Source organism: Cupressus sempervirens, chromosome 8 (assembly GCF_028749045.1).
Source record: "Cupressus sempervirens isolate cs-2001-9-10 chromosome 8, ASM2874904v1, whole genome shotgun sequence".
Lineage (NCBI taxonomy): Eukaryota > Viridiplantae > Streptophyta > Pinopsida > Cupressales > Cupressaceae > Cupressus > Cupressus sempervirens.
The window spans coordinates 840,179,384-840,200,652 of NC_143125.1; positions in this window are offsets into that span (position 1 = coordinate 840,179,384).

A 21,269-nucleotide genomic window follows, 5' to 3' on the forward strand; every position below is an offset into this window, starting at 1 on the left:
AAAATGGGAGGAGACACAACCATACCAGATGTAAATTATCTCCTAGCCGCCAAAAATGCGGTGTTAGATACACAATTGGCAACCATTGACTATAGTCAATTTTATTATACCATAGATGTGCTATAATACCATAGACCCAGATGTACATTTGACCATTACTGGCCATTTTGTATTTTCAAAAACCGTTTGCATTGAACAACACAATCGTAGTAGTCTGATGTACATGTGACACCAACACAGGCAACCACAAGAATGGACTGCATCAAATTGCTCATCCATTGTTCTTTGACTCTAACTGGAAGTAATTCATCGACATGTTTTCAGGATCAAAAGCATGCCCATTCATTTTAGTGTCCAAATGTTTGAGCTCCTTCAAGTATTTTAACGACTACAGAGCAAAAGAGGCAAACAAGAGGCCTTTCAGTAGACATTTAGGGTAAACAATTGTTCTATTAAGATATGGCATATATCTATGAATATAGATTACAGTAACATCAAGTTCTAGTTTAAACGTCATAAGACATTATGGTCTTGACAACAATATGGAAATCTACATTTGACCAAAGAAAATTGCAAAATATCAACCTTTATGAGATAAATTCATTTTGGTAATTGTATTCTGGTTCACTAGGCTCAAGCTATTTTCAATTTATCTTCCCATGTCCTGCAGATGGTCATGCATTCTCATTATAACTGTTAATGTTTCTCGTGAATGCCCTTTCATTTCTTGAACAAGACACTTGTTTTTAAGTGTTTCCATTGCATGCCAAGAGCTCCATGCTGATGCCTCCCGTACTTCCATGGTAGTGTGCTTGGATTTGTCAACAAAAAGACATGTGAAATCCATGAAAATTTTTTGTTGCTCATAGTCCAATGCATCAAAGCTTATTTTATTTTGCATAGCCTTGGGTGGTAAGATCTCACTCCCGAAGCCCATTATGGTAGGATGGTAGCAACAGATTTATGACTATATATTAAAAATTTGGGATACAAGTTGGAAATTTGTTACAAGTATCCCATTACATGAGATCAAGATTCAAGTTTAAACGTTCATATAATGAATAAAATTCAAAAATCCTTGTTCAATATTCATTAATTCAAGTATAAAAGTAATAATAGAACATTATTTTCATTGGAAATGAAAGGCCCTAAGTCCACAAAATGGCTAGTAATAAAAAGTACATTTGGTTGCATGTATCTTACACAGAAATGCAGTGCTATTATATATCTAGCATAGTTATGAAAGTATGGCCCTCATTGTCAAGGTTTATAGTATCTACCATAGTAGTAAAAATCTTCTTAGTAAAAAAAAGGCAAACCAAAAGATTCAAAAATTATCGAACTATCACAAATCAATCAAGAAAAAATCATATTTTCAACACACGTAAAATAAAGATGAAAAAATTAACAAAACATGGTTTTATAGAATAGAGATACAAAAATAAAATAAAATGAAAGCTTATTCCATAAACTATGAGATACATTTTTTCTTATTTATGTTCATATTGTATTTGATTAAATTGTGTTGCACAATACATACTACACACTGCATAAATGATAACTAATTGTTGATAGTTTTCAATTAAAATTTCCTTTGTATGAAGTCAACCTAAAAACTAAGTATAAAGTTGCAAAAAATTCTATGTTCCTTTAGAGTCTTGGGAAGGGTGGGACTTAGGACCTTGATTTGGGGATGGTGGTTAGCAAGGGTTGATTTGGGGACAATTGTTGGCACATGTTTAGGGATGGAGCACCTAAAAGGGTCAAGAGGCAATGTCCCTTACAGGGATTTAGGGTTAGTACCCTCAGCAAGATTGACAAGCAACATCCCTTTTGTAATACAAGCAACATCACACTACCATTTTTCACAGTGATAGGATGAAAATTGATTGTAAATCAGAGTAGATACAATTCAGACATGTCCTTCACAATTACATAATCATGAACATTGGCAATTGGTGATTAATCAAAAAATCACATTTTTTGGATTCATCAACACATTCCTCGCAGCATCATATGAAGTTCCTTACACAGTTGGCAAATGTGGGCTTAGCAAAAACTTTGGTAAATTAAAAATTGCTTAAGTTTATTTAAAAACAACTTTATGTTATACATAAAATTTTTTCTGCTATCCAAGATTTTACTTGATGTTGTTTCTAGAAGAGATTGTATATGTTTTTTGAATCACAATTTTTCAGATCTCACTCTATGATCTATCATCTAGATGTTAGAGAGCAGAAGGGATAGAAAAATATATTTTTTACAAAATTAAGTGATAAAATATATCCAATGAGTCCAAAAATGAGTGCAAAAGTGTTTTCTATCAAGGTTGACTCATTTGAATTTAATTGAGAAGACTAAATCCAAAAATGCATCAATGCATTCCTTGCAGCATCATACAAAGTTCCTTGCATGGTTCACATACTTAGGACTCAACCAAAATTAGGATTGTCTTTACAGTGATTATCTTTAAAAATCATCATCATGATTTATAAATTGCATTACAACATTTTAAATCTTCATCTTCCCTAGTCTACTAAAAACTTGAGGAGAGGTTCTAATCCTTGCACTCTATTGCAGCTCCTCACTTCACATTAAAGGTTGTATTTTTGGCACTGAGTTGGCCAAATAATATGTGACAACTAATCATGCTCTTTTCTCTTTCTCGTTTAACTCAGTACCAAAAACATAATATAGAGCACTTGTGCTAATTTAGAAGCATTAGCAGTGATGGTAGTGAGTTGATTGGCATCCTTGTATTGAGTTGATATTGTCATTATTAAACTAAGTATGAAAATATGAACAATCACATTATATCTATCTCTTGGATCGGGTAGTATATCCCTAATCAAGATGGATTGAATGACAATCATGTGGGATCTAGTTATGATCCTCTATATTCATATTAGAGGCTTTGATGTTGAAATTGGCTTAGCAAATAATCATGACGATGACCATAGGGTCTCTTGATAATTTGTTTGGTGACTAATCATAATCGATAACCTTTGGATTTGTTGGCTAATTAAGTTTATGCCTATGTGTCTCCTCAAGGAGACATGTAGTTGAATAGTTACAACTGCCCCTCATATGCCTCTTGATTGCACTAAATAAGATGACCGATTACAAGAGATGGATTATCGAGATTCATAAATGATTCTATCTCTTCAGATTGGGAATTCTAATAAGTGATCTAATTATATATTCAGACCTGGCAAACATTTTTCAATATTGAATTAATTCATATCCATTCTATATTGATTATCACCTAGAAAGATCCATTACATTTACAAAGATCCTTCATTATTTAACATGGTATCAGAGCCAGGTTAATAAAGGTATCACTTTAAGAGAGGAAGGCTGCCAGCTATGAAATCAATACCATATGCCTTTGCAATTTTGTGCCCAAGATGGTGAGAGATTTCAAGTCACCTCATTTTTGTCCTCTCTAATGTCTACAACAAAAGAGTATCTGTAAATTTGTATGATGTTCTGCACAGATTTAGTTTTGATAACACTCATTGAGTAGCATTTGGCCATGAAAGAGAAGAGGCAAAAATCAAAAAATCAGTGTTTAGGTTGTTGTGCTTGCTGGCACATTTTGGCATGAGGCAGCAAGTACCAAAGTGTTGGGCCTATCATTCTCGCAGAGGGTGCTCCTGAGCTTCCCATTTTTACAAATGGTGTAACACTTGTTTAATTGCATGTTTAGCTTGGCATGCAGATGAGCATGTGTAATATTTTTCTTGTAGATCTATTTATTTTTCTTGCAAGGAGACATAGCATAATAAAAGGAAATATGGTTAAAAGTATTTGTTCAGAGCTCATTTTCAAATTGTTTGAAAGATCACTCAAGTCATTCTTTAAATGTATGGATTTTTGGTTTTTTCTGTCAATGCAAATCATGCTGTTGTTAGTAGGCTTAATTCCTTTTGATTACTATCTATGGCATTTTTTCATCTTCTTCACAGGGGCAGGAAAAGCCATACAAAAAGTTTCAAACAGTCAATGTAGCTTCTGTTATTGCTCAACTAGTTAACAATATACCAAACAAATGCATCATTTATTAATCTATATATTTTTACTATTTTTCTTAAGTTGACAATGCTTCCTTTTGAATCTATTTATGTTAAAGCAGGATGTATCAGCATTGACTGTAGCAGAAAAAAAAGTTACACAGATGAAAACTTGCATTGTTGCACTTACAGCTGACATTTGACACTTGGAGTTGATATGCACGTTTCTTTGAGGTGGGTGATAACAAAGAGCTCATCAATTTTCACTATGTTATCTTTTGGCTACAAGTCTACACCATTCTTCACTATTTTTTATTTATACCTAATATAATTTTATTTTTCAAAATGTTTATCATTGCCACAGTTTTTGACAGTTGGCTTCTTTGTATTAATGCCTATAAGGAGCCATTGGATATTGGAAGATAAAGGTTATAAATCTCAGGTAGTTCGTCTGCGAGATTTCTTTTGGATTTGGTTGTGTTACATGAAATGTTGAAGTAAGATGCATTGATTTCAACCCATTCTAATTGATTTGTATAGATTCTTATAACCAATTCCATATATTTAATTACATTTAGACACTATCTTTTAATGCTTTATTTCAGTGTGCTACATATTCTATTTCATATTTGTGATATATGATGAAAGTATTATAACATATGGAGGAATAGTCCATGAGTGGCGTGGCCAATTGAAATGGTTTTAGTTTCAATTTTACACCATTTGATACAAATAATCAGTTTACCAATTGACCCCTAGGTTCATTCCATTTGCAGTAAAATTTTCATTACATAGAAAATGTTCACAAAATCTATGTCAATGCTCACACATCTTCTTGGACTTATGCAAATCTATGTCAATCCTCACACATTTTCTTGGACTTACGCAAGAACTATGCTGCCCTGCAGCTCTTGTTAAATATGTTATCAACTTGACTTTTCTATTAAAGGCTCTCATGCTGAATTGAAAGCCAGGTAAAGAAAAAGATATTATACACTATTTTGCCGGTACCCTATGTAGCACAACAAACTTGTTCTTACTATAAGAAAATTTTCTTTTCTTTTGTTTCATTGAAGATCTTCTGCTTGCACGAAGGTCTCTCCCCATCATTGGACACACTCGATAACATTCAAGCTTTGGATTGCATACAGGAAGTGCGTCTATACACATAAGTATAAACTTCTTCTTTTCCTACAACACATATAACAACAATTTTAAGTGCTTACAAGGTATATACTTATGAATAAATATTACATCCTGATTTAAATGTATGAAAAAAAATTTCATTCCTTTTAAGCTTCATTCATCTCGAGGTGCAATTCACAAACTCAAGAATAGTGGTTTTTGTTCTTCAAGATACCTTTAGGGGAAGAGTATGTGAATGCTCCCTCGTGTCTGGAGTCCAGTTTAGAGGAGATGGTTATTTACACTGCTAAGGTTTGTTGAATCTAATTCTAAATAACATTGCTTGCTATTGTTGAATCGAATCTAATGTATATTTTAACTAGACTTGTAGCTTATATGTTTTGAAATTTTTGTAAGGCCTTGTAGTTTGTATAATTTGATTGCTAGAGAGCTTCTACAGCTAAGCAAGAAGGCCATTGCATGAGTTATAGCTGAGTGCTCGGGTATGAAAATTGTTTTTTTTAATTCTAATGTATATTTTAACTAGACTTTTAGCTTATATGTTTTGAAATTCTTTTAGCAGCTTAATGTTGTAAGGTCTCTTAAAATAAGACCTTCAGGCGGTTGGTCAAAGTTTTACAAATAATCTTAGGAATAAAGTCAAAGAAAGTATTTTTAAAATATTAAAGTATTTAGCTAGGTCTAAGAAGATTTGTGTACTTTCGACAGTTTTGCATAGTTTGTGAAAGTTGTAGACCAAAGTTTTCATAGCCTAATTTTTGCTTCCTGCAAAGAACGATCATGTCAGATAATATAAGTGAAGAACAAAATAGGGAGACAATCGATAGATTGTGGTCTAACTTGAAAAGAAAAGGTGATGGAAAATGTTATTGTCCTTGCAATATTTGTAAGGGCTTAAACCGTAGAAGACTGCTAATCAAAACAGTTAAGAGACATTATAGGGAGAATGGTCACATTGAAGGGGGCATGACTATCATCCACTGGTAAGTCGTTCATTATATCATTTTAACAATTTATATACATATGAAATCACTTGATGATGAGTTGATGATCATGGTTTATTTATGTTAATCAATTTTATATAGGTTGATCTTCCCAGGGAAGTACATGATATGAACCATAACAATCCAAAGAATATGGTTTTCGAAGTGGAGGAACATGGAGGTGCAAATATCCAAGGTGAAGATAATGATCCCATGGAAGATGACGATCATGCGCTAGAAAACACGATTGAAGAGGATGGTATAAATACATTGATCCATGACACATCTAGTCCAAGCGTATCTGATCATGATGATGATGATGATAGCCTTGATGTACCTCTACTTCAGAAGGCATACGAGCCCCTATACAAAGACTCCCAAACAACTCTTCTCTCTGTTGTATTGTTGTTGTTGAACTTGAAGGTTATGAATGGTTTATCCAACATAACAATGTCACGTATGTTAAGGTATGTCATATATGTCTTTATAGTTAACAAAGGGTGAATAATGTACCACTAATATTGTTTATATTAACAACTTATATTTTTTGTTGTAGATTGATAGGAGAGTTTCTGTTACCATCATCAAATATTCTACCTCGCTCATATTGAGAATTAACTGCTGTTATGAAAGATATTGGAATGGAGTATGAAGCAATACATGCTTGTCCCAATGATCATATTATATATTATAAAGAACATGAATTTGCAACACAATACCCTGTATGTAATATGAGTAGATATCGAACAGATCAACTAACAAAAAAGGTGCCTCAAAAGGTTCTTCGTTACATCTCCATTATTCCACAGATGCGACAATTATTCAGGTGTAGTAGCTTGGCTCAATTTATGGATTATCATGCATGCAATAGAAGTCGAGATGACATTATTCGAATCCCTGCGGATAGTTTGACATTTATGCACATAGAGGAAAAGTGGCAACACTTCAAAGAAGAACCTCGTAATCTCAGGCTTTCATTGGTAGCGGACGATGTCAATCCATTTGGGAGATGAGATCTGTTTACTCGGTGTGGCCTGTTTTTGTTATCAACAATAACATTCCTCCATGGATGTTAATAAAGAAGGAGCACATTATGTTAGCAATGATTGTTCCAGGTATCTTATCATTTGATAGTTATTAATTTACATGTACTTACAAATCCTACAGTAAAATGGTCACAATAATTATGTAATGTTACTGTTCATTCAAGTAGGTAAATATCAAGTAAAAGATATGAATGTATATATTAAGCCTCTTATCGACGAGTTGGTGGAGTTATGGAATGGTGTCACTATGTATGATGTGTCTAGACCAATAGGACAAAGACAATTTCAATTCCATGCAATACTTGCATGGAAAATACATGATGCCCCAAGGCTAACACATTTTTGTGGTATGTTATAGTGAATTCAAGTTGCGCACAATAATTCTAATTATAAAAATCAACATATTTAATAATCCAACTATATCATTATCTTGTAGGTCTTCAAACAAAGGGAAAATTTGCATGTCTAGTTTGTGTTCCAAAGATGAAATCTTGTCATTCAAAAAGTTTAGGAAAGTAGGTGTTTGATGAGTGTAGACACTTCCTCCATAGGAATCATAAGTATCGAAGTACGAAAAAACATCTTTTCAATGGGAAAGAAGAGACTACATCAAAGCCATGAAGAATGACACCTCGCCTATGGAAGTTGGAATATAATAGAATTAATCATCGAGGTAATGCCATTCCACCTAATGGTTTATGTTTGTAATTTATATATTTCTATTGTGATTTTTGTTGACTAATTGTGTAATTAATGATTGTGAAGGTCGCCAAGGAAATACTGACAACCTTTCAAAGGGACTAAAAAGCTATCCCAGACAATTTAGTAGGTTTCCCTACTACGAGCACTTACAAATTGTGCATTTGTTTGATACTATGCATATTGGAAAGAATATAACAGAGACATTGTGGAAAATATTGGATGGAAGGCGTGACAAAGAAAAAATTGTCAAAATTTGTAATGACATACATGAATCCAATCATGCATTGAAGAATTTCATTCACTCAAATAGCAACAGAGACCAAATTAATATAAGTGCCCTTCCATGGTTATTAACGGAGCAGCAAAGTGATGCCATAAAAGAAGTCATACGAAAAATTCAATTTCCCACAGGATTTGCTAAGAACATAAACAATCTCATATAAAAAAAAAGTGAATTTGGGCCAGGGCTCAAAATGCATGATTGGCATACTTTTGTCAAGGTAAGTTATGTTCTTCTGTATTTATAATATATTCATAAACTACGTGTACTATTCATTATGTTATGTTAGAAAACAATGAAATGATTGGTTTATAATTACTGTAGTACGTGCTTCCTCTATCTCTCCCAGAGCACTTCAACAATAACATCAAACAAGTGATATACGATCTTGGAAAATATATGAGGTAAGCAATAATATCTGTTCAATTTGTTGTATATATTTATTATATTCGTGATTTTTTTTTCTTGCTATGTAATCTATTGTATATTATTTTGTAAAGTATCATATCTATATATTTTTTGTGACTTATTGAATCTCTTAATGCGTAGATGTTGGAATGCAGCCTGACAATCCTTCTAGACAATGTGTGGATGCCGAAGGTTCGCATGATGTGCATCCCATTGGTGGAGGTATACATTTGCTATTAAATTTTTTATATGTAATTGCAATTGGTGTTTGGATTAATGTAACATTTTGTATAGCAGCTATAGAGGATTGAGGGGTCGATGTTCATGACCGTGTTGACATTGAGTCCAGACAAAATGATGTGGTCAGATCAGGTAAAGAGCACCATAGTTATGTTATTTAAAATAATTAAATACTTGTAACAATTATAATAAATTATTTTTAATTTAACTCTTTTATTTGTTATTGCAGAGGACCCCCCTTTGCAACAGCATAGGAATTTGAGATCATCAAGAACAGAGAACAAAACAACTGATGAGGGGGGAATTGATGATGACACTGATGCTCCTCTTAGAGCTTACATAGAAAAAAGAAATGATTGTCATCTACATACCTTAATTGATAATGAATGAATTTTATGTCTCAATGAATTTAATTATGTGCTAATGAATGTTCATAAATTATGTGTTAATGCAGAATATTGATGAATGTTGCATGTTAACGAATCTAATGTGTTAATGAATGTTATCATGTGATATTGATTGAATGTTACATTTTATTAATGGTTGAAAGAATGAATGAATGTTAGATGTTAACGAGGAATGTAGAGTGATGTTAGGGGGAGGGGGGTGGGGCCAAATGAGCTTCCACCTTCACGTGGTTGGCCCTGTTTAGTAGAGAATATTAAACTATTCTCAAAACAAAGTGAAGCTCAATAAGATACTAACAATAGGTAGAAACAAGAAGCAATAACAAGCTCCTTCTAGAACATATCTCTTACCAATTATTGCTATCTTCCCCACACTAGGAATCTCCATCATATTCTCATATGCCTGCAACAAAATTAGAATAACAAACCAAAATAACTCATATTTTCATACTTCTCCATGCTTGGAATATAATCACCTTGTTTAGCCTTCCCTTGGCTCTTCATATCCATTGTCTTCTCATCCTTAGTCTCTTTGCACCTTGAGACCTCTACTGCTGTCTGCAACATGTCTTCACACCCTTGCTATTTGCCTTGGTATACCAACTCCTGGTTGGTGGTTGTTCTATCTGATTCAGTCATCATTGTCTTTGTGAATTTTCTTTGTCCAACTTTCAATGGACACCATATAGAACCAATCAATATCATATCTGCTTCTCCAAGCCTTGTTTCTTTTCTATTTACATCAGCATTTTTACTTTTCATCTTTGTTCCAATCATCTCCTTTCCCTCAAGCCCTTCAAGACCTAATCGTTTTCTGTCTTCATCAACATCCTTTCTCTTTACCTCTGGTACAACCTTTTGAACCTTTTTGGTGTTAGGTTCTCCTTGCTCTTCAACACTTGATTGCTGCTCATTTGTTATTTGTCCTTCAAATGGACAACTTGTCTTCATATCATCCTTTTCTAGGTTCTTTTCCTCAACCTCATTCTCATTATCTTTTTGCTTCAAAGCATCATCCTTTTTGATCAAAACATCTTCCATTGCTTCACCATGTTCCTCTTTTCTTAGGAACCTTTCCCTCTCAAAGATGCCAATGCTCGCTAACACCTTCCAAGTTGTCTTGTGCTCCTCCAATGGTGTTAATACCATCTTCTCTCCATTATTTGTGAAAGTGTAGGTGTTCTTTCTGCCATCCTCCCAAGCCCTTCCTAAAATTATATGACAACCACTCAAAGGTACAATGTCACACAGTACAACATCATTATATGATCCAATGGTGAAGGGAACATAAGCTTGCTCCTTCACATCAACACAACATCCAACATCCAATCCTTGTGCTTTGTAAGGCCTAACATGTGCTATTCTTGGTAGATTCAATTTGTTAACCATCTCAAATGAAACAAGATTTGTAAATGAACCACTTGAACCAATAACCTTTTAAAATTTCACAAATCCAATCTCTAATCTCTAAACTTTTAAAATTTAATAAAATTCATATTCTGAATTGTTTATTATTTGACAGGTTGTTCCTAGAATCATGATTGTAACTTAGTTTCATCACAATGATCCTTATGAACTTACATGTACATTCACTAACAAGTAACTCTAGATGAAACTTTAAGTTTATTTATCACATTTCAACATTCTCACCAAAATCTGAACTACATTATCTCATGATTGTTGCAGAGTACCACTGCTCACATGTGAAATATGCATCTAGATTACTGAACCCTTCTTAAAATTAGTTTCATTGAATTAATATATGTTATGCGATCACTGGGTGTGTAATTTGAGCATGAGAATAATGTCATATCTATCTACGTGTTTTTCCTAACAAACTTCTAAAATATAATTTCTATAAGTTTTTAAAATTAGAGTAGATGAATTATTCTATAGGAAAAGGTGTTGCATTTAAGCATTTATTGATAGGTTTGAACATGAACAATTTTCTATTTCTAGTAGATTATAATGATGATAGTATGATAAAAATATCGTTAGTATTCTAATTTAAAAAAATCCAAAATAATATAGTTATTTTTTTCACTCCAAGATTTTCTAAGACAACTAATTATTTTATCTAACTACCTTTCAACTTGCATAAACAACTGCAAGATTATTATTTTATCATAACTCTAATTTCTTACGATACCATCCTTATCTATTTGGAAACATTGTAGGTAACAATCGCTTCCTTGGCTTTGATTTTTAATGAATATTCTCTAAATAGCCAATTTGAGACAAGCATCTACCTTTTGGTGAGTAATTTGTAGTGATCTACTGATATCCTAGAGATCATTACTGGTCTAATACAGATTTGTCACTCGGGCATGCTTTAGTAGAAATGAGGATTTTCTATTGCTCATAAAACCTAGTAAGCATATGATAGTATTTTCTATGATATTTATATTGAGTAGAAATCGTGTCCTTACTATTTGTGAAGTGCTAAATTGTTTTTCAACAAACATGATTGGTTTCACCCTGAAAGCTTTAATTTCCCCCAATAGGTTGGCTATCTGACACTTGAGGCATTTGTTCAATTCTTGGACGAGTTTCAGGAGGAGAAACCTGGGGATTCAGTCCTGGAAAAAAATGAACATGAGATTGGATGGCTTGAAGCTGGGAAGCCTTTCTATCCAACAATGTTTGATCCTGTACTTCATATTTTTAGTCATGACCAACCACTTAGTTGTCTGGGAAGACCTAGGTATGTAATTGCATTGTATTAGATATGGTTTACATTTTTGTCGAGATTCTATTACTACAAAAATGTTGTGTAGTCTGTAACTTCTAATTGTATGGTGTTTTAACATAATTTTTGTTTTAATTTGATTTAGTTAGATTGAAAAATGTCTACACAGTTACTGCTAGAAGCTCTTTCAATTTTCACCTGATGGAATGTAGAAATCTCATGTCTTCAAACGTTTAATAGAATATGTATATGAATTTTGCTCACTTTCTTTTATTGCAAGTCAATTATTCAAATAATTTTTTGGGATTGACATTTGAACTTCCATTTTCAAAGGTTAGAAAGTTAGGCTTAGAAACTCAAGTTATGTTGAACCATGCCTGGACATCAATGTCTGGTTCAAATAATAGTAAATCTACACAGGAATCTCAATCTAAGAGAAGCTCTAAGGTACTCTTTTGGTCAATAAATAAGTTTTGTTCTTGAATTGTGTTCATCATTGAGGTTGTACTGAGATTTGAAACAATCTATTGTTTTAAGTTCTTTCTATCAAGCTTTTGAGTTTTCTCTCCAATTCATGCCTTTTTGGATTTTGGATTTTTTGGACTTTGGTTATGGTAGTTTTTATAACCTTGTGAGTAAAGGAAAAAATAATTGGTTCTAGTTTTTAGGATTGTAACAAGTCCAAGCATGTCTACATTCCTCATTAATAGACTAATAGTTTATGTTAAATCTATTTATGCTAAAAACAAAAGGCTTCTAGGCACGTCAATGTTACCTACACTACATAGTATACTGATTGTTCCTACTTCAAAATATTTTATTATGATCTTTGAAGAAATTTAACAAGCTTAGATTATTTTTGTCAGTGAAGAAACACAACCCACTGAAATTATTTCAACCAAAGCTTAAGACATTGATAGCTTGATCCAATTTATCTTTACTGCAAGATGGTAGTCCATCAACACGATCATCAATTTTTTTTGGCCTAGCAGGAATAATATAGTTTATCAATATTTCTATATGTTTATATTCCTAATTTATTGTCAATTGTTGCTAATATCATTCATAGGGAATATAGGGCATATTGTAGGGTTCTTTGGAGCCATACCTAAAACAATATTATGATAGCTTTATTTCTTTTTAGTCTTCTTGCTTCATTCATGTTAGTGATTCTCGCAAACAGGTTATTCATGAGTTGCTCACGGTACAGGGTTCTGAAATTTAAAATTTTTAATCATTTCATTGATTATATGGTTATATGTGGAATTTGTGTATCTTTTTTCTGTATGACAAGAAATTGGCTTCATGGAAGAGCGAAATGGAGAAAAAACAATTAATACTTACATACGTGCATATACTTGGTTTTGTGTCATTTGTTGCTGGTTGCTGATACTAGTTTAAGAGCATAGGATGGTTTAATGTAACCTTGATCTTATATTTAATATGGCTCATTAGATCTACTTCCTATTTCCTTTTTATTTTCTCTATCCCTTGATTTTAACATTGTGTCAATAGAAATTAATGGATTAATATGAGTTGTGGTTTTGATGTCATTTTCAATTTATCAATTCTCTTTTAGGTCATATGTATAAATTATTAATGTTATATTTGTGTAGGTATTGCTGTATGGTGGACAAGTGACCTCATGGAAGAGTGAAAATGGAGAAGAGTTACTTTTCATGAGCAGTAAGGTGACTGTGACATCACTAATGAATTCATTATTTATTCCTTAGTTACTAATTAAGAAACTTGTAACTTTATAAAACTAAGTGGTTTTTCATTCATTCACAAACAATAAAGAAGCTTAATACAATCACGGTGTTATATGATAAAAAATTACAATTACAATTAATATTTTACAAATTTCTTCTATGAGTAGAACTTCTTAGTGGTTGTATGGGTGCTCTTGAAGTTGATGATATTGATTCAACTTGAGAAAAATGACCTAACGTCATAGATCCTGACGATCTAATGTTGATTACTGATCTGCAATAAGTATCATTAGAATTTCTATAGAGCAATTTGCAAGACCAAGTAATCACTGTTACAGATACATCATAATGTAAAAATGATATGTATCATACTGGTATGAATTTATTCACTGTATCTGATATCTGCCTTATTGAAATGTGATATGATTGATTCTGTTTGGTTTGTAAAGACGTTGGATATTTATTTGATCTCTGTCTGATATAATATTGCACCCTTTTGGATAACTAATCTGTAATTAGTATTTGTGATCAGCATGATATAATTTAAAGAGAAAACACTTACATTTTAGTATCAAGCTTGTTTTATGAATGAATGGAGAAAAACTAGCGACATATCCATTTCAGCTTTGTATTTTTTATTGTTAGTATTTGATTATTAGAACATAACTATACATCCTTGTGAATTGGAGTTTCAACAAAGATTTAATATTATTTGGATTTCTTTCTTATTGTAGCAAAGGTTATGGAGGCCCTGAACATTCCAAGAGGTTTCTGGCGTGTGCTTTTTTGAACACCTAATACTAACAGGTATTTTAAGTTTTAATAATATGGATCTGTATAATTCTAGTTCTAATACAATCTTATTGTAGGTTGATAGATTTTCTTAACAAGTTTTCAAAGTGTTTTCTGTAAAGTCATTGTTCACTCCAATTCGATCATCCTGACTTTTAGCTACAGGTGCCTTGCCTTTGGTCAAGCATAAAGCTTTCCTTAGGCCCATGTAATATGGTGGGTAATTTGTTGGGTTTCTCCTTACCAATGTAAACTTTGATGTGACCCTTACTGTATGCTTTTTCCATGCATAACATGAATAAAAAACTAGCAATACTACATTGATGTGCAATGGGTACACAATGGGTAAAAAGATGTTAGAAAATGATTGATTATGGTCTTCTTGTTCATGATGGTGGGAGCACAAATTTTGGTCATTATTTCTACTTTTTTGAGTCACTTAAACCTTTCAAAATTATATTTATGCTGGGAACTCTAGGTTATAGTCTTAGAAAAGTATTTTATTCATTAAAAATTGCTTTAATCTGGCTTGTAGGTGAAGTGCACACAATGTTCTTATTACTCAAATAAATTTGATCCTTTCTTAGATTTGAGCCTAGAGATCATTCGAGCAGATTCCTTGTTGAAAGCATTATCCCATTACACGGAAGTGGAGCAGTTAGATGGGGGTGTGAAAAGAGATCAATGTGAACAATGCAAAGTAAAAGTGAAGGCTCTAGAACAACTCAAAATTGATAAAGCACCACATGTTCTTGCAATTCATCTCAAGCGCTTTAGTGTAGTTGGATCTGGAGGAAAAATTGACAAAAAAGTAGACTTTGGTTGTACGTTGGATTTCAAACCATTTGTTAGCAGTTCACATGTAAGTAGCCCTTACAATATTATTTGCCAGTGGATCACATTTTCAGTGGAATCTAATAATATAGTTTTTGTAATATCTACTAGTTTTTTAATAAATATTGCACATTTGAATGATATTCTAGTTTCTCTGTCTATTGATCAATCACAGGTGGGCAATTTTAAGAACACTCTTTATGGTGTTCTTGTTCATGATGGCTGGAGCACACATTTTGGTCATTATTTCTGCTTTATTCGTTCATCCACAGGCATCTGGCATGCTTTAGATGATAATTGGGTATACATTTGCTACAGTTGTGAAGACATGTTTAATTTTGTGGAGCAAGCTCATTATAATTTGTGTATAACAGGATACACAAAAGAACTACAATTTTATGTAGAACCTTTTTTTTATATGGTAACACTAATTATACTAAAGTTGCTTAGACTGATTGAAGTTATTCTTATGACATTTTGTACTCTAGGTCTATTCAGTCAGTGAGAAAAGTGTGATTTCCCAGAAAGCTTACATGCTATTATGAGATAAGAAAACTAGCATTCAAACAATAGGTGGGTTTGAATCTTAGTATAATGGCTCTAAACTAAAGAAGAGGGTGTCATTGAACATTGGACATCCAAAGGAAAACCAATTACAAGATTCATATGCCCCCCAGGTGATAGAAAACATGCATTCTTTCCAAACGACATCAATCTCTTTCAGTGTTGCAAGTGTAAACAAGATATCCCAACAGGTAGAAAATTTATCAAATGTCAATTTCATTTCAGAAAGTCTAGAAAAGAACACAAGTTTTGGCTAGTCATGCAGTAAATCCAGATCATCAGCAGATCATGATGCATCATGCTTGCGGTGGGGTTGCTATGGTGGCGATGGCAGTTGGCATCGCTGCCACAACGGCCCCACCAAAGTGCTAGCTGCAGACGTCGCAATTACGATGTCTACACAACCATTGCGACAAAACATGCATTGCATGCATAGTGATGTTGTCGCAATTCCTGCACTTATGTCACAATTGTGACGCCATTAGAAAAATTGCGACGACCGACGGCGTCGATGCCACAACTACTGCGTCGTTGGCGCCATTGCGTCCTTGTCGCAATTTTTCGTGGATGCCACAATTGTGACACTCACGAAAGAACTGGGAAGGCTACCGCCACAATGACCCCGTGGCCAGATGTCGACGCCACCCCGTTGCAATGCGTGGGGAGGACATCGAAATTGTGATGGAGATCTCATGCATTGCGACGGGAGTCATGTTGGATTAGAATGGTGAAATTGTGACGGATGGGCGTCAAAATTGTGATGGCTGAGGATAGATGTCATAATTTGCGACTAAAAAACAACGATGTCTATTACCATCATAGTAGCAACACATTGCCATCGTAATTGTGACACTTAGCCATTACAATTCGATGCCAAATATCACAATTCGATGCCAAATGTATTAGTGACAAATTAGACATTACCTCAACGATTTAATCAATCGTATTCCAACTTCCATAAATGAGGTGTCATTCTTTGTGGCCTTGATGATGTCTCTTCTTTCCCATTGAAAAGATGTTTTTTGGCAATTTGATACTTATGATTATTGTGGAGAAAGTCTCTAAACTCATCAAACACCTACTTTCCTAAACTTCTCGAATGACGACATTTCATCTTCGGACCACAAATTGGACATGCAAATTTTCCCTTTGTTTGAAGACCTAAAAGATCATGTATAATTGGATCATGTACAATTATCATGTGCAAATTAAGCATTCGATAGTAATGTGTAAGCACAATAACAGACCAAAAATATGTGCTCTTAACAATATAACATACCGCAAAAATGAGTTAGCCCAGGGGCATCATGTATTGTCCATACAAGCATTGCATGGAATTGAAATTTTCGATGTCCTATCAGTCTAGAGATGTCATACATATTGATGTCATTCCATAACTTCAAAAACTCGTCAATAAGGGGCTCAATATACACTTGGCATTTACCTAGCAATTGAATGAACATAAATATTACATAATTATTATAACCATTTTCATGCACTATTTATAAATTAATTTAGATAACTATAAAATAAAAAAGTACTTAGCATAATCATTGACAACATTATGTGCTCCCTCTTTATGGATATCCAAGGAGGAATGTTATTGTTAATAACAAAACTAGGCCATACTAAGTAAACAAATCTCATATCTCCATATGGATTGACACCGTCTGTCGCCAATGAAAGTTTCAAATTATGAGGTTCTTCTTTAAAGTGTGACGATGTTTCTTCTATCTCTTTAAATGTAGAACCATCGGCAGGCATTCACATAATGTCATCCCAACTTCTATTGCATGCATGGTAATCCATAAATTATGCCAAGCTAGCGCACCTGAATAACTGTTCAAGACGTGGAATAATGAGAATGTATCGAAGAACCTTGTGAGGCACTTTTTTTGTTATTTGATTTGACCGATATCTACTAACATGACAATCAAGGAATTCTATTGCAAATTCATGTTGTTTATGATATAGAATGTGATCATTGGGACATGCATGTATTGTCTAATGCTTCATTCCAATCTGATCCATAATGTTAGATAATTCTCGGTACGAACTAGGCAAAATGTTTGATGGTGGTAACAAAAACTCACTAATCAACCTACAACAACAAATATGCATTGTTAATATAATGAATAGTAATTGTATGCTAACATTGAAGATGAAAAAAATGACATACCTTAGCATACGCGACATTGCTACATTGGATATACTATTCATAACCTTTAAGTTCACTAACAACACTACAGTCAAGAGTAGAGTTGTTTGGGAGCCTTCGTATAAGGGCTCATGTGCCTTCTCAAGTAAAGGTATATCAAGACCATCTTCATCATTATTATCATATTTGCTAGTACCATCATTGTGAGCCTCTTCATCACCTACCCCAATACCATCTTCTTCAATCATGTCCTCTGACACATTATCATCTTCTTCCATGGGAGTGTTATCCTCAGCTTGGATATTCATACCTCCATGTTCCTCCAGTAGGAAATCCACATTCAGCAATGGACAAAAATCATGGCCCCCTTCAACATGACCATATTGCCTACAATGACTCTGGGCTGTTGTGATTAGAATTCTTCGATTCTTTAAGCCCTTACACTTTTTGCAAGGACAATAAAATTTATTAGGTTTTCTTCATAACTGAGCCCACAATGCAGCCATTGTCTCATTATTTTGTTTTTGGTTCATATTTTCAGGCGTGGTCTTTCTTCACAGGAAAATATTCCTGCAAATAAATTGGACATGTTGTAGTTAATGTTTATATCTGCACATATGGAAATTGTTGATTAATGTTTTCAAATGTAACTAAAATGATCCTATAATTTCTAGAAGGCCTAGATGTTTGCAAAATGTGGATTTATAGACAATTTATTTTAGTTATTTTCAAAATGCCTCAAAGAGATGTCACAAGCTAAAAGTTACTTAGGTGCTAATAGCAGCATGCCATGACTACTCTGATTAATGCATCAACTAATGAAGATGACTAAAAGATTGAAACATATTAATGCAATCTTAAATCAAGAACATGTGAGCTCAAAAGATGGGTAAATATCAAAAACTCGTGAGCCTAAGATCATTACAATTTCAGCCATGAAATAATTGCAATTGAAATTTGTTGAAAAATAGGGCTAAGTGGGTTGGCCTAAGGGTCAAAAGAAGAATTTAGATTTCACTTAATTACAAATCAATTAGCTTATTCAAGTTTGGTCTCATGGTGGTTGTACAATTTTAAAAAACTTAATCCTTAGACCATATGGGCCTAACATCAAGGGACGTGAATTTAGGACTGAAACGTCTATAAAGGTTGGATGTTAAAATTCTTTGGAACATCAACCCTTCCAAGCACTTCTTGATCCTTACAATGGATCCAACACCTTCTCTTGGTCCAATCTTGACCTTCTATGCAAGAAAATATACCCCTCATGTGGATGGAATCTCCCAACTCATAACTATCCCATTCACCTAGTGACCCTCAAACAACACCTTGTCACAGTCAAAGATCTTTGTCTCTAATCTCCCTGCATATCTCTGCACAAAATCATATCAAATAGGTGCATAATACATTAGAAACCCCTCTTCCATGAGTTACATATACAATACAATAGTGGGATGGGTCAAATTCATTGAGTTTGCCTCAGATAGTCAAGTTTTGTCACCGTTGTTAGGGATAATTAGATAACAGTTGCTCTTTATAATTATACTTGGAGAGCATTGATAGGATTGAATGGAAATGAACATATAGATCCTGCTCAATTGAGTATTATAAACATTAACCACCACCATAAGAATTCAAATAGGGCATCTTGAGTTTTGAAGCCTTCTTTGTTAATTTCATTCATTGAGATTCTAAATGAGAAAATTTTCAGTAAAGCAATAGAGTCTAACAATCTTGCTTGTTAGGCATGTAGGTAGGCAATTAAATCAGCAATAGAAGAGGAAAATCAATCTAGATAGTACATAAATGGTCAAAAAAGCTATTAAATTATCAAATAAAACCAAAAAATCTATGTTCTTTCAATTGTTGAGAGTGATACAATTTGTATAACTTGTAGATAAGATGAAAGAGAAAGTTATTCATATTTTAGATTTTGCACATCTGTTTTTATCTTTCTTTTATCCCATAGATCCTACACGCTCTTCAAATTCTGATGTTGATTGAATTATTTTCAAATATCCATTGATGGATTCATTGATGATGGACTTACAAACAAGAGTTTTTTTCATGTTCACAGGAAACAAATGATGAATCCTCAATACCCAATGAGGATGATCAAGGAGCCTCATTTGAAAATAGTGATTGTGAGTCTCAAGCAAAGAAAGCAAAGGAAAATGTTGAGGAAACTGAGACAAGTGAATCAACAAATGGGAAAAAGAGCAGCTCAAGCAACATTTCTGATAAAGTGATGCCCAAAAAACCTAACAAGCTTCTCCCATGTCCAAGGTGTGATAGTTTGGAGACCAAGTTTTGTTATTACAACAACTACAATGTCAATCAACCAAGGAATTTTTGTAAGAATTGCCAAAGGTATTGGACTGCTAGAGGAATTCTAAGAAATGTTCCTGTAGGGGCAGGTAGGAGGAAGAAAAAGCATAGCACAAATAACATTACTACTACATCAACCTTGATCAACTCTCATGGCTCTTTGTTAGTAGGTAAACACTAAAACATTAATTATTTTAAGAAAACCTTATAAAAATTTTATAGTATGGGTCAGTATGTTCCCAATACACAAGTCCAAATATGTACCGACTCTATATGTTTACCAAATTTTCTGTTCAAGTCTAATACACTTCACATTAAATGTAAGTAAAATGTGAGATGTCAAAAATGAAATCACTTTCTATTAAGGATGAAAACTTCAAAAGTGTGTGTATATATATCATTCTGCACTTGTTGGGATCTCAAACCATCTTCCAATCTTCCTTAACCCTTTAATTGGAATGAAATCACCTTCCCCATTGTCCATTGTCACTGATCCATTGAATTGACTAAAATTTGAAAGGCTTAATTTAGTCAGTACCATTCTTTCAGCTCAATCTAGTCAATTCTACATCCTCTAGTACAATAGGGAACTCTATAGAAGGATATACTTTCACACTATTTTATATATTCAATGTATGAACAAACCATTTAAAAGTTGATCTTATCAGACAAATTAAATATTCATACATTTCTATAAGCTCAATATGTCACCCAATATATAGATAAACTAGAAAGCATTAAAATAGAGATGAGATTGTGAACATAAGCTCAGAATAAGTTCACATCAATGATCATTCTTCTAAATGGATCAATCTGCAATTTGGTATTAAACTTTGATGAATGAAAAGAAGACATTCAATATCATCAAAAAAAACTTATTCCTTTGTGAAGTTAATCAGTTATCAGGAAATCTATATCGATAAATGAAAGCCTCTGATGTGGATCTTGCTTTAAGACATGTCTTCTA